This window comes from Alligator sinensis, unplaced genomic scaffold (genome assembly GCF_000455745.1).
Source record: "Alligator sinensis unplaced genomic scaffold, ASM45574v1 scaffold320_1, whole genome shotgun sequence".
NCBI lineage: Eukaryota > Metazoa > Chordata > Crocodylia > Alligatoridae > Alligator > Alligator sinensis.
In genome coordinates, this window is record NW_005842249.1 from 1056991 (window position 1) to 1080698 (window position 23708).

General features: G+C 44.8%; 1 long non-coding RNA gene across 1 annotated transcript in view; it reads left to right on the plus strand.

Annotated features, from left to right (window-relative positions):
- Window positions 1-16487: 16487 nt before the first annotated feature.
- The window catches only part of LOC102379691, a 35959-nt gene continuing 28738 nt past the window's right edge, over window positions 16488-23708 (plus strand). Inside the window, exon 1 of the long non-coding RNA XR_324308.3 lies at window positions 16488-16552. This is a non-coding gene — a long non-coding RNA (uncharacterized LOC102379691). The remainder of the gene's footprint in view (window positions 16553-23708) is intronic.

The following is a 23708-nucleotide window of genomic DNA, read 5'->3' on the forward strand; positions in this document are numbered from 1 at the left end:
CAGCCAGGCTGGTCTTGTAGCAACAGGACCCGGTGTGGCACACGGCGACCAAGTGCCAGGCCCAGCTGGGTCCTGGGCCTCCTCTGCAGCACACCTTGGCTGGGCCCAGGGTGACAGGACCCAGTGCGGCATGCGGGGACTGCATGCCAGGCCCAGCAGAGTCCTAGGGCCCCTCTGCAGCCCAGCCAGGCTGGGCCCAGATCCCTGCAGCTTGCTAGTCTGGGTTTGCATTGGAGTGGGTCACATGGCTCTGGGAGGCATGCACAGGAGTCACGCCTCCCACAGCCCTGTGATCCGCTCCAGTGCAAAGCCAGACTGGAGAGCCACATGGGGCTGGACCAGGTCCTCACCCCCCGCCACGCCCCCCCCGCAGGCACAGGGGACAGAGGCAGGAGCCAGCCCTGGGGCCCGGTCCATGCTGCCAGGACCCGGCATGAGCATCTCCAAGGCCGGCAGGGCACGGCTTGGCTCTGCATGGTCCCCGCACATCAGGCCGGGCCAGGCAGCATGAGCTGCACGGTCCCCAGGAGGCTTGTGCTCCCCAGCCCAGCCCAGCCCAGCCCAGCGTCCGGGGACAATGTGGAGCTGACCCACGTCCTGCTGGCCCCAGGTGGCTTATATTCCCCGGCCCAGCCTGGCATGCGGGGACTGCGTGGAGCTGAACCGGGTCCTGCCACCCTTGAGGCTGCTCATGCCACCCGGCTGCCTGGCAGCATGAGCAGCCCCAGGGCTGGTAGGACCCAGCTCAGCTCTGTGCAGTCCCCACGCGCTGGGCTGGGCCGGGTCCTGCCACTATAGGAAGGGCCTGGCCGGGCAGCAGGACCTGGCGCGGCACACGGGAACCGCGTGCCGTGCCAGGTCCTGTCAGCATGGGCCTGGCCCCAGACCCGGCTCCCCCCTCTGCCTCCTGTGCCTGCAGCGGGGTGGGGTGAGGACCTGGCCCAGTCCCATGTGGCTCACTAGTCCGGCTTTGCACTGGAGTGGCTCCGGGAGGCACAGCTCCTGTGCGCACCTCCCAGAGCCGTATGACCTGCTCCTGTGCAAACCCCCCACACCCCCATGCTACCCCTCACCCACTCACACCCATGAAACTACCCCCCCAACTTACCTTGGACAGCACTGGGGGCAGCAGGAACACCAAAGAGACGCTCTGGCCAAAACCAGAGCATCTCTTGGAGGACTGGCTCTTGGCATGGTCTTGAACGATGCCTTGCTCCACTCTATTGCGGAGCATTTTTTTTAGACCCCATGGATATCCAGGGGTCTAATTTTCTCCCCACGCTGCAAACTTGCAGTGCGGGAAACACTTTTTCGTTCCCGCATGTTCTTGTTGCCCCGCCTCAAAGGGGTTTGAGGCGGGGCAACAGGCATGTGTGCATTCATCTGGACATGCCCACTGATATCAATTATAGTGCTAGGTGCTACAGCCTGTATCAATGCTGGACAGCAAAGGATGGTTTAATCTTAAATCAGCTGCACTAAAACTAGGCATTCATTTTAAAGCCCATGTCAGAACAATAGAGGCAAGCCACCAACCTTGTGGCAAAATGGAGATTGACAGGTTTCTATGACATGGTTGCCTGCTACAGCAGTGGCCTATGAAGCAAGAGGTCCCTTCCATTCTGAGGTCCCTATTTTCAGGCAGGCTTCCATTTTGGCAGTTTTTGTCACTGAAAATTAACCCCCATGGCCAAAGGCTTTTGAAGTAAGAACCTGGGGCCACGTGTCCAGAAGAGCTCAGCAGCCCCCAGTAGGGCTCATGTTGCTGAAATGGGATCCAAGCTTGATTGTTTTGCTTTGTTTTGTTTTTATGAAAAATATGGCCCTTGCCAAAGTGCCTGTGTTTTGCCTCATTCACTGTGCTTCCATTGGTGTTTGTTTCAACATCCTCTGCTTCCTTTCCTCCCGCTTCACTAATTTAAAGCCCAAACTCCTGCCCCCAAGCCCTATCCTTATCAACTCCCACCTTTTCTTGCTCTTCTCCTTCCTTACCCTGGTCTAGCTCCTTCCTATGATTTTTTTCCCCCATCTCCTACTCACGCGATCTATTCCCACTATCCACCTCCTTTTTTTTCTTCAGACCCCAAGTAGAAGATCCAGGCAAAATAGAATCATAGAAAATTAGAGTTAGAAGGGATCTCAGGAGGTTATCCAGTCCAACCCCCTGCTCAGAGCAGGACCATCCTCAACTAGATCATCCCAGCCAAAGCTTTGTCTAGCCAGGTCTTAAACACCTCCAAGGATGGAGATTGTAGTACCTTTCTGGGCAACCTGTTCCAGCGCTTTACTACCCTCCTAGTGCAAACATTCTTTCTAATATCTAACCTAAACTTCCCTTGCTGCAACTTGAGCCCATGGCTCCTTGTTCTGTCATCTGCCACCACTGAGAACAGTCTAGCTCCATCCTGTTTGGAACCACCCTTCAAGTATTTAAATCCCCTTTCAATCTTCTCTTCTCCAGACTAAAGCCCAGTTCCCTCAGCCTCTTCTCAGAAGTCATGTGCCCAGCCACCTAACCATTTTTTGTTGCCCTCCACTGGACTTTCTTCAATTTGACTACATCTTTTTGTCCCAGCTGCCAGCAGGAGGGTTCAGAATTGAGAGAGTGGATGGGAGTGAAAAGGTAAGAAAGGTTTATTGACTTAACAAACACACAACTATGTATAGTATAACAAGACAACAATGACAGACAATAACAATTCATATTGGCAACTTATCAGCAGTCCCCTCTGATGCCTGATGTACAACAAGTTCCTCTTCTATAAAGCTCAGTGAAGTCAGGTGTCCCCAATCTGGGCTGTCTGAGGGGTACTGGGAAGGACCCTGGTATTCAGTCCTCGGGCTCCTCGAGATCCACTGGCCCACCGAACACAGGTCAGCAGCCAATCTTTAAATCAGTAGCTTCTCTCACAATGCTGCATCTTTCTTCTGCTGATTTCTGGATGTGCTAGCCAATTTATAACTTCTGAGCTACGCTGTTGACTCACAGCCACTCACACTCTTACACTACGAACTTTCCTTATGACTGACCAATAGCAGTACAAGCCTTTGCATTTTCCTGATAAGGTTAATTTTAACTGCCTCACTATATACAAGGCCTCACTAATCTTTTACTTTAATTAAACTCTTAGCAGCAACATACAGCTCACAGTGCATGAACAAACAACAAGAAACATCTGGTCTAATCCTCACAGAGCGTTCAGCAAGCACCTTCACCACACAGACACAACTCTCAGCTGTCACACCTTTCTGTAGTGGGGGGCCAAAAACTGGACACAGTACTCCAGATGTGGCCTCACCCATGCTGAATAGAGGGGAAGAATCACTTCCCTTGGTCTGCTGGCAACACCAGAAGTATGTCATTAGCCTTCTTGGTGAAAAGGGCACACTGCTGACTCATATCCATCTTATTATTCACTGTAACCCCCAGGTCCTTTTCTGCAGAGCTGCTGCTTACGCAGTTGGTCCCCAGCCTGTACCAGTACATGGGATTCTTTTGTCCTAATTGTAGGACTTGGCACTTGTCCTTATTGAGTCTCATGAGATTTCTTTTGGTCCAATCCTCCAGTTTGTTGAGATCTCTCCGAATCCTGGCTCTACCCTCCAGTGCATCTACTACTTCTCCCAGCTTGGTGTCATCTGCAGACTTGCTGAGGGTGCACTCCATCCCATCTTCCAGGTAGTTGATGAAGATATTGAACAAAACCAGCCCCAGGACCAACATCTGGGGCACTCCCCTTGATACCAGCTGCCAACTACACATTGTGCTATTGACTGCTACCTTCTGAGCCCAATGATCCAGCCAGTTTTCCATCTACCTGTACTTCCTTAGCTTGCTTGTGAGAATGTTGTGGGAGACTGCATCAAAAGCCTTGCTAAAGTCAAGGTATATCACATTCACTGCTCTTCATGCATCCATAGAACCAGTCATCTCATCATAGAAAGCAATCAGGTTGATTGCCTTCAAACACTGTTTGAGGGCAATATTCCCCTCCAAACAGTGATTCTATACTATAAATAGCATGGCACATATTGAAATCACCCCAAACCTAACTAAACATGGCTAATCACCATCCTGATCACATTGTGTATCATAGCCTTCCCACTGGCTGCAGGCTTTATTCAATTGTAAACTCCTAAGGGAAGGGACTATGTCTTATGGTAGGTATATGAGGCAATTGGCAGCTTTGATTACTGCCATGGGGCCCCTAAAGTTAAAATCATCATGCTATACAAAGGGCTGTGCTGCAGGGGGATGAACTTAAGCACATATCAGAGACTTCAGTACACTGGGGCTTCAGGCAAGAAGGGCAGAAATGGTTCTATTTCAGAATCTTGCAAATTCTTAACTTTTTTTCAGGAAAACCCCTGAATCTGGAACTTGTGTCCTGGCAAATTGAAATGGAATTGGTTTTGAAATGGTTACTTCTATGCTTCTGGAGGGGCTTGATAGAGCAGATCAATAATGTAACTTGGGCGACTTAGAGTACGCCCAAGATTGGCAGCCACTGTCAGTGCCTGCCTGGCTACCACCATTGCTGCTGCCATTTCCAGCCAGACTGCCATGCCTGCCCAGAGCGGAAAAACTGGTCATATAACTCTGGGTCAGATTCACAGCTGCTGTGAATTGTCAGAGCTCTGTTGACATCTAGGGTAACCATGCTGCTGTAAGGACCTGCGGCAGAGTATTTACCCACCTGCTGGTATGTCCTTTGTGCACTGGAAACTCTAACTTCTCTTTTGGAAAATGAAAGAGCCTTTGCATTCAGCTCTGCAAGAAGCCACATTCTTCTAGGTCTCACTCTGAGAACAAAAGTCTCCTGGTGTAAGTACAGTTCAGCCCCACCTGCTTCAAATGGTGAGAAATTTTTTTCAAATACTTTCTCCTTCCTCTAATCACCATCCGAACACTCCAGTCTGCGTTCAGCTTCTTTCCCCCAACAATTAATTATCTGAGAACAATTATCAGCAAGGTTTAAGCGAATGCTCAGGCTGCTGCGGTCGGAAATTATAGCTCTATGATTGCTGATGAGGAGTTAGGTAAGTAAATCTGCAGGCAGAGAAGCCCACATAGCTTGTCAGCTGCAGAGTGATGGCTCCCCTGGGGCTGCCTTGACTTTTTAAGGATTTGTTCTATTTTTCTTTTCAAAATGAATTTGCAGATGTTCCATGGCTCAGCCAGCTCTTGTGCCTCCTTGTCTGTCACGTGGGTCTAGGATGCTATAGCCATGTGCACTACTCAAATGCCTTTCCAGGCAAGGGATTCAATGGCTTAGCTCAGAAATGATTACACTTGGGATAATCCCACATTAATGTGAGTGAGCACGCCGAGGTGCTCAGTACCATTCACGTGTATGTTGGTGTGGTAGCACCCCCTTTCTTCTGCTGTCTGTCTCCAGCTGACCAAGAATGGAGGGAGCTCCAGAGCTGCTTTTGCCCAGCTCCAGCCACGGACTGCAGGGAGCACCTGCACAGGGTTCTGGGCTTGGCTAGGGACAGTGGTGGTGGCACAAAGATTCCTCCTTCTGTGCTGGCCATAGGGGGGCATTGAAGGGGGTGGGGGGCAGGGGAGGAAGCAGGTGTGGGAAGGAGGAACCTGAATGCTGCTGCCTCTGTCCCTGGCCAGGCCTGGTACCCACACAGTTGCTCCCCACAGACTCTAGCTGGAGTGGGGCAGAGGCAGCTCTGGGGCTCCCTGCATGCCTGAGGCAGAGACAGGGATAGCAGCAGTGGCAGCAGGCAGGTCCCCACCCCCAGCCCTTCATGCAGCTGCTCCCTGTCTAGCTCCCTGGTGTCCCTCACCAGTCCAGGGGGATCCATCCATGTCTTGCCTGCATATCCTGCCATGGTCTTAGGGGCAGTGTGCCACACCTCCCTTTGGAAAATCCTAGATCCATCCATGACTCGGGGCCTTCTTTGGAGAGATGCCCTTAGCAATTGTGCTGGCTCCAGCAGCCTTACTTGGGGTCCTGGGGGCCTCTGGGAGCTGCAGCTGCAGCGCTCCTGCAGTAAGAAGCCTAGACAGCAGCTGTAGCATGGCTCTGACCAGCCAGGCTCCAGTTTTGGATGGCGCGCACTGCTACCCCATGCGCCATCCCACTTCTGTTGGTGAGGGTTTTTTTGACCCTGGGAGAATCTAGGAGCACCAGGGGGGGAACCAGGCAGGGAGGAGGGACCTACCCACTGCTGTTACTGTCCCTGGCTGCAGGGCCCAGTTGGAGCAGGCAGGAGTGGTTCTGGAGCTCCCCCCCCACCACCCCTGCCCCCACCAGAGGCCCTGACACCAGAGCAGAGGGAAGGGAAGGGGATGGGAGGTGCTACTGAGCATGGAGGGGAAGGGAGGATGGAATTCTGACTTGCTTCCTGGACTTAAAAAAGTCCCAACTACTTTTCCCACAGCATGGTCAATTGAAAGGGCGGGGGTGGGTGGGCGGGAGGGTATGTGTATGCCACTGTCCCTTCCCCCCAACCCCTGGATTTGTCCCAGGATAGAATGACAAAAACAGTGTGGAGGAGGAGCCATTGTCCACAGGAGCTCAGTGGCTAGAGCACTTATACATCATATGAAAGACCCGGATTCAGTTCCTTGGTCTGAGAAGTCAACGCCCAATGTGATTTCCCAGGAGACAACTTTGAGCAGCACGCTAGAGGAAATTTTGAGGTCAGTAATTCTCAGTCTCTCCACTTATGAGCTCTACTTCATATAAAATATGTTGATACACATTAGAGCAGTGACTGGAGCACATGCATCTCAGGTCCCTTCTCCTAACTACTGAATTATTGAGTCATCCTCATCCTCTGTGTCTGGAGCAAAGAATATTTATTTAAGTGGATTACAAATGCAGGACAACTTCAACAGGAAAGTGATGTCTGCCTATGCAGAATACCCTATAACCTGGTGGATAGACTATTCTCTTGGACAGTCCAGACTGTGGGTTCAAGTCCCTATAATGCTCTAGCCCAGCGGTCAGCAACCCCTGGGATGCATGCCGAGCATGGCACACAAGGCCATTTTGCTTGGCACACCACTGCCAGCCCAGGCTCTAAGCAGCTGCTGCCAGCCATGGAGCCCAGGTTGCTCCCAGCAGGCAGCTGGGAAGCTGGAAGCAGACCGGGCTCCGTGTGCCAGCTGCAGCCAGGAGGCTGCAAACAGCTGCTCCGGGCTCTGGCATGTTGGTACTCTGGCACCTTCCAAGGTAGACATTGTGGTTTTTTTGGCACTCCTGCCAAAAAACGTTGCCTACCCCGCTCTAGCTTCTGAGTTACCTGGTAAAAAGGAATCAACACTGTACCAAATATTTTTCCGTTTTCCCTTTCAGCAAAAAAAAGCTAAATATTTTAATTTCAGCTTGATCAGATTTGAAATTCCCTTTTATTTTTTTAGTTCAGCCAATAACCAATCAATATATTCCACATATACCTAACCTTGAAGGACAACCCTTCACAAACCCAATCCTAGCCACTGAACCCTTACAGACATCGCGCTATGAGAAACATCCTAAGACAACCCTTTTATCAGTTCTTTTGCCCTTCAGCTCCCCAAAAGTCATCAAGCTTTATCCTCTTAGAGGTCAAATCCTCTTACCAATGCCCCTGGCTCAGCTCCTTCCTCACTCTGATTATGACCCTCTATGTTGTGAAAAATCACTCGTTTGGCTCCTTGCATTAGTCAGCACTCCCTGACTTCAAAGTCTCTGTAACATCTTTGATCATCACCCTCCTTCTGCCACTTCTTTCGCCATCTAAAAACAAGGCACAAGATGAAAGTGGTAGAGATGAAATAGCATAAGAAAGAATCAGATCACCAAGCACAGGGTGGGATACTGAAAATACATGAGCACCAGTGCAAACAATCAATGTAATTTGTTCAGAACAAGCAACCACTTTGCTGTGAGCATTTTGAAGATAGCAAGAAGGTGTTCACAGCCTTGCAAGAACAAGAGGCCAGACTCTAAGCTGGTGTAAAAGCAGTATCACACCAATGAAGGCAAAGGGCCAGAAACTCAGCTGGCATACATCAGCACATCTCCTGTAAGGCTGATAGGTTGACCTTCTGGGCTGTATGTCAACAAACCTCTATTTAAATTGATGGGCCAAACACTCATCAGTGTCACTCTGTGTATGAAAGCCAATAGACCTATCTGAGCTTTCAGCTAGAGAAGGCTCTAGTGTATGGTTAGGCAAAACCCTTTTCCTTTAAGAAGCCTATGGGTCTTGGACTGACCCTGTGCACTGCATGCAACATGCTCTGGACCCAGCCTGCTAGGCTGGCACAGGGTGCACACTGCACACTGGCTCTGGGGTCGGATTGGGCCCACAGACACTCCCTGTTTCCTGGAGCCAGCACACAGGGCTGGTCTGGCAAGGGCACTGCATGCAGCATGCACCCCATGCAGTGTGAGCCCTAGAGCCAGCACCTTTTATATGTAGTCCGCAGGGCTGGACCCAGTAAGCGTACATTGCATTTAGCATAGGGGACCGACCTGACTCATGTGCTGCAAGCAACAACTCACTGGACTGGTCCTGTGTGGTGGCTCTACAACCAGTCCAGATCAGGCCCATAGACTGGCACCATGCACCAGAGCCAGGGCACAGGCCCAGTCCATCATGGGTGCCTGATGCAGCACTCACCATCTGCTGACTCCCCATTCAAGTCCTGAACTGGTGCCAGCACGTGCTGCACGTAGGGCTGGTTTGGGGTGCATGTTTCAGGAGCTGCCTCTGTCTAGCTGGCCCTATGCACTAGTTTTGGTGTGCAGGGCCAGTTTGTGGGTCCAGTCCAGTCTGTAAACCAGCTCTGCACCCTTTGTCCAACCCTGGGGGCTGGATGATTTTGACAGCCCTACACTAAAACATCTAGAGCCATCTCCTACAAACTGATTTACTGCATCTTGTGGCAAAGTGCAAGCAAGCAACCCATGGCAGCAGTCAAGTTCACACTGATCAAATAGACTTTCAAAGAGAAATATGTTGAAGTCAGTGGGATAATTACTGTTGGCAAGAAGAAATCCATTTAATCAATATAATCATCAATAACCATCTGACATTAATCTGGCACCTTTCACATTGAAACTAGGTTTTTTGTTTGTTTGTTTTATTTTTTTGTGGACTTTGGGCAGATGCTGCAACCCAGGTTCACCAGAATCTGATTAAGGGAAACATCAAGTTAAATACTGGTTGGTTGTGGCTCTCAGGTTTGCGCTGCCTGCAATTGTGATCTTTCTCCTAGGGTCTGTAGGAGCTGTGACCAGGCCCTGCATAGCCTAAGAATCTTTGTGTTAGTATTCAGTGTGACCTAGGGCCCATTTATGCTTGATATACAAATCCATATTGAGCGACCTTCACTGTCTGAGACAATAGAGGGGAAGGACCAGCAATCCTCTAATACCCTAATTACTGGACCACCATTCTTGTGGCTCTCTGGGGCTGTTCTCACATCCTTTCTTCTGCTCAGCCAGCAGGTCTTGGGCTGTATCTACCAGCTGATCCTGGGAAAAATACGCCTGGCTCATCTGCTCCCAGTCCATGCACAACCAAGTGGCAGCATAGGCAGCTTGCAGAGGTCCTGAATATGTCCCCCAGTGCCACTCTCAGGCTCTCAGAACCCCTCTAAGTCACTTTTGCTGCCTGATTGCTAGCTTCTGCAGAGTGGGACTGCATAGGCAGGGCTTGTTTCTTGACACAGTCCCTCACTTGCCAGACAGGCAGTATATGGATATGGCCTTAGAGAGGGCAGTCAAATGGTCACTGGGAAGGTTTCCATTAATTGGAATTTCTAATTTTACACCCAGATAACAAGAGGAGGTGGGAAGATACTGCTGTCGCTGGGAGCAAGACCAACAGCCTGCTTGCATCTCTGCTTTATTAGGCACCTAGCCCCATGGTGTGGAGATTTGGTTTGGCAGAGTCATGAAATGTTTTTTGTTTTTTTTTAAATGAATACTTGACTCGATTATTTTTTTCCTCTCTTGTCAATTATTGGGTGAATTATTCATGAGGAAAGGTTTGCCAATCTGACCAGCGCTCCTGTTTTATTTATTTAGATTTCGACATATACTACCATATAAAGGAATAGCATCTCTGAGGTTCCATATGCTTGGGAGAGAGAATTAAAAATGCAATCCTACCACCAAATGAGGAGCAGCAGCAATCCAACTGCTTCCATCTGCAGAAGAGCAGCTCAGCTCAGAGACTGAAATGGCTCCACTTCATTCCAAGAAACCATCTCTTCTCACCAAATAAAAAGTCACATCCCTACTTGAATCATGTCCAAACCTCAGTTCTCCCTTCCCACTCCCCTGCTGAAACCTCAGCTAACCAAATGATGGTTCCTAAAGGAATATATTTCAAAAACAAAATGCCTTTTCTGGCCTTGCTCATTGAATCTAGAAATCTGAAAAGAGTTTCAGTGAACATACTGACTAGCATGTTTAATTACTACTTCTGTGTCACCACTTAAGCTGATATAAACCAAAGCAATAGAGTTGTTTGAAAATACCAATTATTTGTTGCTTGGATTCTTTTTAGGTTTCAGTTTTGTTTTTTGTGCAAATTTATGTGACGATTTGAATGAAAACCCAAAGTAAAACTGAATTATATTGAAAACTGTTAAAAATTTAATTTTTTTAAAACAAAAAAATCTGGAAAATATTACCTAAATTGCCCCCACCCCGAAACCTAACATTCTAGCTTTAAAACATAGTTTTCTCTTTTTGGTTCTTCATTTTGTTCATTTTGGCCTCAAGGCCATGTTTACTTATAAATGTTGGTGAAAATGTTTCAGCCACTTCTAAAAGAGTTTGGAGTCTAAAAATATGTTGGATAGTTGCGGTCAGCCAAGTATTCACTTTCACGTTGACTTACATGGGATCAGGATTAGGCCAATACTGAGCATTTCTAGAAGAGCAGGAAACATGAATTTTCCTGCTTTCCCATTTAGCATTTCAGTCCACCACCTTGAAGCACCAAGCTGGTGGCTCAAGAGAGGGCTGCTAAAAGGATGACGACATTTTGGTTAGATACAGAAAACTCTGCTTGCGGTCATCAAATGATTTATTACTAAGCAGTGGCTACTTCCCCTTGTTACCTTGCTTTGTGATTTGATTCACAATAGAATTCTAAATTGCCAGTAATTATTGCATGATTAGCAATGAGGTGAGTTATAGCTAGGAGAATTAATGATTTCCCAAACCCTTTTTAAAGTTTTTTGAGTTTAGGAACATGGAGATTTGCCAGACCTAACCTCCATATAGCTCAGTATCTTCTCTCCTGCAAAAGCCAACTCCAGGTGCTTCTGAGGGAGGTGTGAGACGCACACCACCAACAGGTGTACAATATTCCACCACTCCCACAGCACAGGTCTTATCCTGATCCCTAACGCTTATAGATCAGCTTATGTTTTGAAGCCTAAGGGTTAATATTACTTCCAAAATATTTATCATTCCTTATTATAGCTCTAGATATGCTCAATATCCACGTAAACAAATCAATAGTTCCTGGTAAGACAAAAAGTACATTTCCTTTTTGAAAAGCATCTGTGCTCAAATGGCACCTCCTTACTCCAAAGATCTGCATCCTGTTTGTATTCAAACTCATCTTCTCAGACTTTTCAAGGACTAAAGTATTTTTTTTTTCTGCCCACCTTTTCTGTGCATCAGTATACCTGAGAGAGGCTGGAGCAGGATCTATTTTGGCTCTACATCATCATATTCAGGCTCAGGATTGCTGCTTTCTTTTTCTTATGGTTGATCGGGGTGAGTTGCAAAGGAGTTGATTTGACTTTTAGATCCTGAGCTGTGCTTGGAGGAAATAACACCTTTGGTAGGATGAGAGTCAGGAAGAAACGGTACATGTGGATATCCATTATGGTTTTTGATTTTTCTTTTATAAACAAAGTCAGTTTCCAGAGGAGAATTGCATCTTAACTTTTGTTGTGATTCTAGGTAGCTGACTTATTGCATGGCAACATTATGCCCTCAGGTTCTGTGCTTCCATATATCTAGGGTTAGGTTTTCATTAATGACAGTACTTTGCATTCCAAGGAGGTTGAGCCAGCAGGACATATGGCACCTATCCACAGAACTTTAAAAATATCTCTGTATGTGACATATGCTGTTTGTCCCTGAACACTAGAGGGGTTAATTGTTAAGGAAACATTAATAGCATAAACCGACAGTACGGTTTCTTGGGGAGCTTTCCACTGCCAGGAACTGAATGTGCTAGCACTTTTGCACTGGCAAATGGGTTAATAATTATATCGGAAATAAATGTAGTTGCTGCGCAAGTAACTCAAAACTAGATAATTTAAGAATAGTTTGGATGATTACTAATTAGATCCACTAACACAGGGGAATTTGAATTATTCATGACAGGCTGAAAACAGTAGGTAATTCATTTGTGCACTTCTCTGCAACTAATTTGAAAGTTGTTTATTTTTTTCCCCTCCCAGATGATGTGCTAAAAATTATCCCTAATTTTAGTTGTAATAATTTTGTTTAAGAAGAATGCCAGGATTGCAAGATAAGGAGAAAAAGCTCGAAACTTATAAACCATTCTGGGAAAACTTAGAAATGACACATACCAAAACAAGGATTTCATTAGTTATTCATTGATTTTGAATAGTTCAGGCAAATATCTGAACATGTGAGTGTAAGCTATTATTAGAAGCAAATGAAAAATCTAATAAGATAGCATCTTGAGGCCCTAGTAATAGATCAGGGTCCTCTTGTATAAGGTGCTGTATACGTGTAGATATAAAAAATGCTTGTGTGTGTGTGTGTGTGTATGTGGATACTCTTGCTCTAAAGAGGTCTTACCATTTAAGGGAAGAGACGTGCTTACAATCAAAGTAGTGTTGAATAGTTTTGAGGTTTATACCATCTTGGTGTGGATGGTGTCATCAGCAAATGGTGCCACATCACTTGTTTTGTTGTATAGGTTGCTGGGCAGTATTAAAAAGCTTGTTTTGTTGTATAGGTTGCTGGGCAGTATTTTTCCACATGAAAAATCAATGCACTTCAGTGAAAGACAAAATGATTTTGGTGGTATGTAATATGCCCTAATATATGCTCCCATGTACACGAAGCCTGGGGATATCCTAGCTTCTCTTGAGAATCTCCCATGGCTGCAGAAACAAGAACAATGTGCACTCCTTGACATCCTATGAATACTTTGCCCCTGTTTCCCAGGCTTGCTCTGACCCCATTTATTCCCCCTTAAAGATTTTGGGTCTCATGGATTGATCTCCACAGAGAGCAGAGTGGCACTTGTGATCCTCTTCTAAGAGGAGGAGAAATCAGTGCACTTTTCACAAATTGATATAATGTCAGCAGCTTTGAGCTAATAATGGTGTACATAAAGACAATCCCCTCCCCCAAAACAAAACAACCCCCCGCCAAAGAAATACAAATCTGTGACAGCCCTTCCTAGCAGTCCTCAAAAGGCCTACTCCTTCAAATACTTATTGCTGAATAGAGAGAACTTTTTTCTATGAGTGGTCACATTCATTTTCATGGAATTTACTTGCTATGCTGTAGTGTGTTCAGGACTGAACCCTGAAATGGTCCTGTTAGTCTAAATAAAGGAAAAAAATAAGGTATCAGAGTCAGAGGATAAATGACATTCCATATAGTTCATTCAATATCTGGCAAAGTCTCTCCTATTAATTTATGAGTTGCATCATCTTGATTTTTCATTAAAAATACAATAAAATGATCTGGGTCATAAAATAGATAAACTAAAGCAGTATAGTTCATTTAACATTGATCCATATGTAAGTCATGCATAAAAAACTGTTGAGGTTGACGCACACAGAATGACCATATCTGACACACAACCAACAGAAAATGCCATGTAATAGTTGAGAATTAAGGCAACTAACAGCAGATATCCTTTGCTCCTCAGTTTGCAGGCACAAATATTCATTACTGTTACTTTTACTATTACTATTATTCCCAGTATTGTATCATCTAGAGATCTTGAGTGTAATCCGGGCTTCACTGGGGTAGATGATGTACCTATATGTGATAAGAAATAGTCTCTATCCAAAAGAATTTTCAGTTGAAATAGGTCAGATATGGTATAAAACAAAGGCACAGACAGATGAAATTGCTTGATTACAGTCAGAGACAGAACCAGGAATAGCACTAACGTCCCTTGACTCATGGTCTAATGTCCAAATCACTGAATCATGCTGTTCCCTCACTGCTAAGTGCTTAGTGCTTTCAGATGGTTTCCTCTTTAAGAAAACCACAGAGAACAGGATCCAAGTCTGCCAGAGAGAACATGGTATATGTCGCACGGTAACATTTTGCATCTACTTGGCTTCACAAAATGGCAGCTGCTCCCACAAGCTGGTAGATCTCTCTCGAAATAAAAAAGTGTGACACAGATTAAAAAACAGTGTCACAAGCTTGGTGGTCTACAAGAACAATGAAGTCTCACTTGAATTGCTCACTTGATAGTCCTTTTAATGCAAGAGAGACAGAACAAGATGGAAATATGAATAATACTTATTGATACACTACTAGGTTGTTGAATTAAGTACAATAGCTGGATTTTAAAAAATAGAATAAGAGGCACAAAATGATCTTTTTCAGGGGAAGACCTGACTACCTTAGGTGTCAGGAGGTGGTATCATGTAAACTGTTACATCATGGTGTGCATGTTAAGGATTGACCATTCCTTCAGGCAAGATATGGGACTAGATGGACCAATTTCTGAGCAAGCACAACTCATTCTGTATTTGTAGATATATATTTTATATACACAATTGAAGAATTAGGATTCCCTTGTATGTACACAACTGACATTCTGCCTAGGCCTCTCAAAAGCTGTGCAGGGCTTCCTGCTCTCTTCCTACTATTTCCTACCCTCAGCTGGGATCAAGAAGAGTTTGGCTTTTAGTAGTTCATGAATAGCCCACTGTGTACCATAGAAAGATAAAGATGTTAAAGCCTTGATTCACCTTTCATCTCTGCTTTACCAAAGAGAACATCTCTGTGAAGGGCCCTAAAAGTGGCTCTAGCTAAATATTAGAATAAGACCTAGCAGCAGTGCTTTCCTCCAAGAATCACCTCACTGAAATCAAGGAATTAAGGTGATACTAAATGTGTCATGCTGGCAAGATCTGGCCTGCAAAAAACATTAAAATGCTAAGGATTTAAAATGTGGGCCACACTTAACGCGCATTTATATTTACTCCTCCCTCCAACCCGGGAAAGCTTAATTGGATATTTTACACTGCTGTCCCTTTCTCCTTGACCTTAGAACTCCTTAGCTAACATGTTCGGCAACACTCCATAAATGACAGTAAAAACACCTGATGTGGCAAGTGTGCGCTTTATGAAAAGTGATATGGCATCAATCATAATTAACCCAGATGTCTCTCTCGCAGGCTGAGGCCTGACCCCATCACATCTGGTTTCCTGTTTGAAAATGCTTCAGTTTTTGTAGGTTTAGCTGATAACAACCATGAGACTGATCTCTAGGCAATAAGAGCTGGTAAAAGATGAATTATCTGTCACTCAGGAAGATGCCCTGGCTATGGAAACAATCAAGCACATCCATACGTTTTTAGTGCTTTCTTTCCCTCTCTCCCCTCCTCCTCCCTTTGACTTCCTTTATTTCTTGGACTGCTTTGCAGCTCAGCATCTGCTTTTAAAGCCTATTGGGAACTTCTATGGGAAATATGAAATGCATGAGACTCCCAGTGATATGATTTTTGAGTTGCCTGTAAATTTGGGGTCATTACTCTTGTTTTTCAAATAAAAATGCTCAATCCTAAGCATTTTTAGAGTTGCCCACACACACACACACACACACTTATATACATCATAGTTTCTCATTTACCATATGACTTCAAATAAGAGATATACCTTGTTTTGTGGAAAACAGAGTGAAGACAAACATTTTATCAAGTTACAGCTGTGCAGACTAGGGACAAAACCTAATCTTAAACTCATCCATCCTCCATATCTTGGTCAGGCAAAGCTATAGTTTTAACTTTTCCAAAGCTGAGTTGGCATAATCTCTGGGCTGCTCAGCCAAAAGCTGAAACTGTAGTTTCTGCTGAAGATAGTCTGCAGGGCTATGAAATAGAAGAATGTCCAGAAGTAGCTAAAAGACAGCAAAATGGATGAAGAAAGGATAGCTTGATCAGTGAAATATTGAGACTTAAACAGGAGAGTGCATCACTAACAGCTGTGGAGTGAAGAGTAATTGGCAGGAATCAAATAGATTACAATGAGCCATTACATCAATTAAAACTCCATCAGCTTTACCTGAATACAAATGCCGCTGCTGCTTCTGGGTAGTTGGTTTTACACTTTGAGTAGCACAGGAATCAGTGAGGTGCAACTGCTCCCTGTTCCTCCCCATATGTGCCCCAGCTGGATTTCACCCCTCCCTCTATGCAACTGCTGGAGGAAAAGAAGAAGCATTCATCTTGCAACATTTCCATGCTTTTATTCAGGGCAGAAAATCAACCTCTCTGCTTAGAACAGATGCCACAATTTTGGAAGGCTTACTATTCATAAAAAAGAATATGTGGAATGTGAGTAAACAGGTATATTATTCTTTTACCAATTTAAAGTGAATTGGCACAGTGTTGGCATAAGAGATTCCATTAATTCTGCACAGCTGAATGGCAAGGATACTGAGACTAGAATGTAGACATTTTATTTGTGAACCCCAAACATGGAGTTGATGCTACTACAGGCTCATTCTGGAGCCCTGACCTGAGGTGTCTGTCTTTCAGTGATGATCAGGCCATTTTATTTCCAGGCTTGTCTAATCTTGGGTCATGCTTCAATACATACTGCCTCATACATAGAGTATTGGTTTTGTGACCCACTGGGCAACCATGTGCATCCAGCTGAAATGACCTATCATGCTGCCACATTGTTTCTGGCCATTTTCTCCCTCCTTCTTCTTCCTATTAAATACAAACCAATAGACATGGTTATAAAATTACCATTTTAAGTGCAGTCATATAGCTGCCTCATGAAACAAGGCCTGTGTGACTGAGGTAAACTACTCTGTTTATAGCTTTTTGTCCTAAGGGCCAGACTGGGTAAGCTGCCAGCTCTCATACAGGTAGCTGTGTTTGATCAGTGGACTTCAACGGGATGACATGGCTGAGTGATTCTTGATCAGCGTGAGTCTGGGAAGCTCACTCTGGTCCTCGGTGCTTATGTTTTAGTGCTTTTACCTCCTTCACCATTAAATTTCCTGTTTCACCTTCTAATCATTATTCATTACCTGTCTTTTTATTCCTACAAAAAGAATATTTTCCTAACTGGTCTCTGGCCATGATAGCACCATGAAGTTGCTATGGAAATGCAATACCTAGTCACAGTATTGTCTGCAGCTGTAAGCTATATTAACAAGCTGTTTGTGTAACACTCCCAAACTGGAATGTCAAATGCAATGGGATATCATTGGAAACAAGTATTTACCATCCTGGTTTCTCTTCAGGCTGATGTGCTGCTCTTAGGACAGTGGAAAAGCCAAGGCACAGTTGTAAATCTGGGCTGGTTTGGGATATTCTCAGTAATGTGAAGTAATATTTGCCTCCACAAGCAGTCCTTTGAAATCAGCATGGTTGATTGTGGTGTAAGGTGCCACTCAGCATGAGAGAGAGAGAGAAGTCAGGCCTGATGGCACGAGGATATTAGTCACAGGGGTTTTGGAAACAGAAACACTTGGCACTGGCCCAATATACTCTCACAGAACTTGTTAAGAGGAAGTCTTTGGGAGCAGAACTAGGCCAATGCTGAGAGCTTTTGAAAAACCTTACCTGCCTGAGCATTCAGATTCATGGGTAGCTGAAAGCAACGGCGTAGCAATATGGTTGGCGCCCAAGGCACAGGGGCAGTGACAGAAGTGGAGCCATGATTTTACAAAGTGGGATGTGGGACCAGTGACTGGAGCTTCTGATGTGGCTGCAACCCCATTCCCAGCCTCCTCCCCTTCCTGCACTGCACTGGGATGGGCAGACTGCACCATGGGAGCAGCAGGGGGAGACTTTAAATCCCCAAAGCAGGTAAGAATTCTCCTTCCTTTCCCTCCCTGCTCAGAGGTATGTCTGCTCTACTTCCCTCCCCTTCCCGCCGCCTCTACCTGCTGCTGCTGATGTCCCTGCTGCTCTAGGGTGAGGGCAATTCCAGAGCCTTTCCAGCCAGGCTGTGCAGGGCTTGGGCTCAGCCCAGGACAGCGGCAGCAGGGAGTTGGTGGGTTCCCTCTCCCCATGCCTACTCCTGGCCTGACAGGGAGCACCTGGAGGGATTGGGTGGGAGGGGACTGCCTCTGTCGTGTCTGAGACCAGCTCCTGCATAGTCCAGTTGACTGGGGCTGGAGCTCCCCATGCCTCCAGGATGGTGGGGACAGTGGCAGCAGGGGAGGGTAAGGGAGGGGACAAATTCTTACCTTATTCAGGGACTAAAATTCCCCAACTGCTGCTCCTTCAGTGTGTTTAGAAAGAGTGGTACAGCTATGCCATCAGTTTCCCCCCACCCCAGATCTGCTCCAGGTCAGCAGCTATTTCTGGTTGCCAGTGGCAGCCATTTTTTGTGCTCCCTCTCCACCCCAAATCAGTGCCCAGGGTAGTTGTCCCAGTCATCCCACCCTAGTTATGACATTGCCTGAAAGTACTTTGGAATCTTCATAATAAAGGTTGAATGATTTGCGACCATCTCTTATCAAACCAAAAACCCATGTGCAAACATAGTTACATCAATTATACCAGCTGCAAAAAGGCACATCACATGCAGGCATATTGCATGTGGTGTTATATGCGAATTATATGACAAGGAATAACACTGTCTGCTTTTGTGAGCTTATTCTGAACTGTCAGGACAAGTTCATTTTTCTTCTGCCACCTACTGTGTCAGCTCACCTACAAGTGTTACCAAAACAAAAACATCTATCTACTGATAACCCTCCTGGCCTCTTCCCCTGTAAAAAAAACAAACCCCAAAAACAAATAAACCAAACTAACAACAATATTGAGTCCAAAAAATTAAAAATGTAGCTTGTGTGAATTTGACATTCCAACAAATCTAATAATGTGCTTCTAGCTGAGCTAAATATCTCGTGTGAAAATATTGGAAGTAACGTGTTTTTCGTAGCTGTAAATTATATGTGGTGATTTCAGGGTTTTTTTGTGCAGAATGATTATGGTTAGCATAATCTGCACATAGTCCAGAACTATAAAAGTTGCCTTATATTTGATATCTTTGATTGTGTTATTGCCAGGTACCTTCTGAACACTTTTCACTGCCTGTTTTTTTCCCCCCAGTATTGGCATGTGTGGTTTTTCCTTTTCCCAAAGAGAGAAGAAAACAGGTCCTATCTGGCATTCACTGATGACCTGTACAATTTAAATTGGCATTCAAGACACAGTTATCGCTACTTGCAAAAGCTACCTGCACTGCTAATCCTTCATATTCCTCCTTCCAACAACTCTTTTCTTTCTCTGTGAACTATTTCTGTCACTTTCATGTGTATCTCTCAATCAGCCAGGGCCCAGTTCTGGAGATATTGGATTATATCATATTCTACCTATTGCACATGAAAGTGAGAATCACAGGAAAGTAGGTCTTGAACAGATCTCATAAGGTCATCTAGTCCAGCTCCCTTGCTCAAGGCAGGATCATCTCTGACTAAACCATCCTTCTCAAGTGTCAGTCTAACCTGGTCTTGAAAATGTCTAGGGATGGAGATTCCACAATTTCTCTAGATAACCTTTAGGCCCGTAAGTCTGGTTCTACTCCACCCTGTTCATGTCCATGAAAATCCATTAATACATCTACTTTTGTAATACATTGTCATCTGACTCTTAAGACTGAGTCACAAAAAGCCAGCAAGGAGAAGGACCCACCTTTTAGATTAACAGTTTTTCAGGAACTTGAGCAGGGTGGAATAGAATTACACTAAGGGTGGAAACAATTACAATATTTGAAGCATTTCAAAGTGCAGCTGCATTTTGAAGTACTTAAAAATGGAGTATTTCAGCTGCATAAAGATATGCAGCTCTGGCTGTGTCCTGCAACTGGAACACTTCAAAACCACTGTGGCTACCATGCAACAGTGTACTCTCCAGCCAGGGGTTGCAACAGGAGGCTATAGTGATCTAGTGAACTGTCAGTTGGGTGCATCTACATGTGCACTAACATACTTTAGTTAATGTGCATTAAATCTAGTACCTCTGGGTGCCTATACATGAGTGTGGAGGCTGCTCTGATGTGCTGTAATTACAGTGCATCAGAGTAGACTCAATTAATCGAGTCTGCTGGAGCATGGCAATTACTGCAATCTAGCACCCTCCTGCGTCTTGTGTATCAGTGCCCCACACTTAAATGGCAGTGGGGATGCTTGAACTAAAGCTCATTGAATGAGCTCATTGAATAACAGGGGCTCTCGTAGCTGCTCTAATTAAAGCACTGCCCCCTCCTACCCCCCGAGCACATGTAAAAGTGCCCCCCATTGTGAGGTACTAGCAAAATGTTCATTAGCCAAAGAGCACGCTTTTTAAGTGATGCTTAATGCTCATGAGCCTATTTTAATGCATGGGTTTTTTTAGTGATGCTTTAATGCACATTAAAATAGCCTAATGCACACTAAAGTGCATGTGTAGACATACTCAGTGTCTTACAGACTGTTTTCCGGGGGGTGTACCTTTGTTCTCCACCCAGGGAAGCAGAGCTGATGTCAGTGAATACTCTCCTGTCTACTCCACCTCCAGTCTCCCAGAGTGCCCCATACCAGGACCAGGAGACTGGAGGCCCTGCACCCCTCAACTGGAATTGAAAGATTCCTTCTTTCTTTGCCAGAATCAGGTGACCAGATGCAGAGAAGTACAGGGGCATTAGGGACTGGAGAGAAGGTATGCTGGCTTTGGCTGGTGAACATCAAGTCTCCCAGTTCCTGTTGGGGATGGGACAGGGGGCATGGGGCCTTCAGGACAATAGGGGCAGTATGGCTAGGAAAACCCAGCAGTTTCCTGTCACAGTCCAGTAATGTGGAAGACAATAGAATGTGCTGCCTTTTGAAGTACTTCCTAATAGGATCTGCTTCCTTCAGGGTTCCCTTTGGAGGGTTTCTGCTATTTCGGAGTGCTTCAAAGAGTGTATACTGTTCAGCTTATCCTGTGAAGCACTTCAATGGCATTTGAAGCACTTCATGAGTTATTAATGTCTACACTGTTAGGTTTCTTATGCACTTAATATGTGGGATAGTATTTGGCCCACTATGTTATAAAGCTGCAAACTAAGGAACAAAAAATATTTGTAGAGAGGATTTAGGATGCTGAGGGATTAATAACTTTTTGCATAAATAACTTTGTTAGAAGCTCTGTTCTACGATTCTTGCTTTTGGATGAATAACTTGACATAAACTGTGGAGGGAAGATTTCTGGTCTCCATGAAATTGAGTGACTTTAAGGTTGTAGTAAAGAATGTCCCTCCAAATGAAGACAATTCAGAAACATACTTTCAGAACCCTTGCAACATAGGTTTCCAAGAAGTTTCACTTGCCTAAAATACAATAATGTGAACACAGTGATGTGCCTTATTCTGCCTCCATCCAGAACATGAGAGTTTGTGATCTTTCAGGACTCTATCTGTGCTGAGCTATACCAGGTACAACAAATCAAACTTGGTCTGATTTCTACTCCCTGGAAATTGATTGTCTTCAGGAGGGCATAGAGTATGAGTTGAAACAGATTCAGCTAGTAAGTGTAAATATGTATATTACTTTTCTTCTATTGATTGTTTACATCTGAATAGTTCTTGAAACTTGTACCCAATCTTCTTCACCCAGTAGATGTTTTATAGACCTATTTTTCTCCCTATTCTAGTTCACCTGTCCTGAGATTAGTAGCTCTTACTCCAAATCCCACAAAATAGATTCCATTTCCATGTACCAAGCAGAATTTTCTTGCTTATACTGAAGGAACATTTACCTTTGGTTTAATAGGCAAAGGATCTTAGGTCCACTGCAAATGAAGAAATGCATTAATGTATGCATGTACATGTACAAACATAGATTCCTCAACATTTTCCTTGTCTAACTTTTCCACTGCAAGCTACAGATAAAACTGTACAAGTGACTTTTATTCTTTGTTGTATATTGTTCTTTTTAATTTTGTTCCTGTCATGAGATTTTTGTGTACAATGCTTTCGTTGTCCATTACCAAGAAAGTGAAAATCAAATGGTGCACTTCTTTCTTTGTGTTTCTTTCTGTGCATCTCTCATATTTGCTAAATATTGATCTTTTAATAGATAATGGATGAGTTGACACCTGAATGCCATAATCATTTTAAGCAATAGTTTATTTTAGCTTACACATTCTGTTATAAAATATGCATTATGTTATGTCCTGAAATAAAAGAAGGAAATAAATGTTAAGTACAAGATTTTGAAACCCTTACTCATTGTGAATAGCACCTCGTAGAATCAATAGGACTGCTAATTCAAGGACTCACTTCTTCAAAGTGAGAAGATTGGAATCTCCCATTTGGAATCTAAGGGAAGATTCATCTTTTAATGGACCAGGTCTTTCATTAGTATAAATCCATGCAAATTCACTGCTGATTTTGTTAGAGTAGCAGTGATTTGAACAAGTGGACAAGTAACAAAGACACTGAGGTCTTCTTGTAATTCTTAGATATTGTGCTTTCAGACCCTCCCCATGACTGCTGTTGGTGTCCGTGGGATGTGATACTTTTATGTTTTTTGACAGTGTGGTCTATAGTTGTGGGTCGTTTTTCCAGCAACATTTTTCCTTGTGGGTACACAAAATTTACACCTATCATTAAGCATTGATCCATTGGAAGGCAGTTGTCATGGGAGGTCACGATTGTGTTGAGGGAAGTAGTTTGACTGGGCCAGTCCTGGAGAGGGCTCGTAATATTAGCACAACCCCCCAAGAAATTTGATTCTCTGCTCCATGCTGACAGTACAGAGAGTAAAGCACTGGGGTATGAAGCGCTAAGCAGCCTGTGTTGCCAAGTTGGTGAGCTCTTATAGTGCACATTTCCAGTGCTGGTACCATCCTTGCAAATTAGAGTAGATTGCAATACGTAACCTTCAGAGTATCTATGTGGCCAAACTGGTCTGCTGAGGATGGAAGAGGCAAGTATTTACCATCCTATAGCAGTTGTACAGATGTATTTGAAGATAGCGAGGAGCTGAAAGAGGACCCCAGTGGTGCAGACTCTCTCAATGATAGGACAGCAGATGCTATGCACAGAGGGTGGTTTTATGGACTTGGCAAGTGTTTTTCTTTTTGGCTGCCAATGCAGGTCTTTTCCCCAAGTGGTCACAGTTAATTTAGAAACCAACAACATATGTGAGTAGTTAATGCCTTCTAAAGTCCTATATGTTGCAGGCATGAATCAAGCATTTTATCTGCAGTCCATTTCTTTGAGGCACTTTAATATGTAGGTTCATTTCCTGCAAGAAACATCTACTACCACCAAAGTCAAGCTGTGCTGTTACTAGGAGTGCACATTAGTCTCTGTGTCTGAACCAAAACCCGCTATCCTCATAGCTGAGCTGTGTTTGCCAGTGTGGGTTATGTAGCTATCCCCAACTTTTATCAGAGCTACCAGAGCCATCTGAGGACTTGAGACAAAGTCTACTGAAGTCAGTGGGAATCTTTATAGTAATTTTAATGGGTTTTGGACTGGGTCCTCAATGAATAAAAC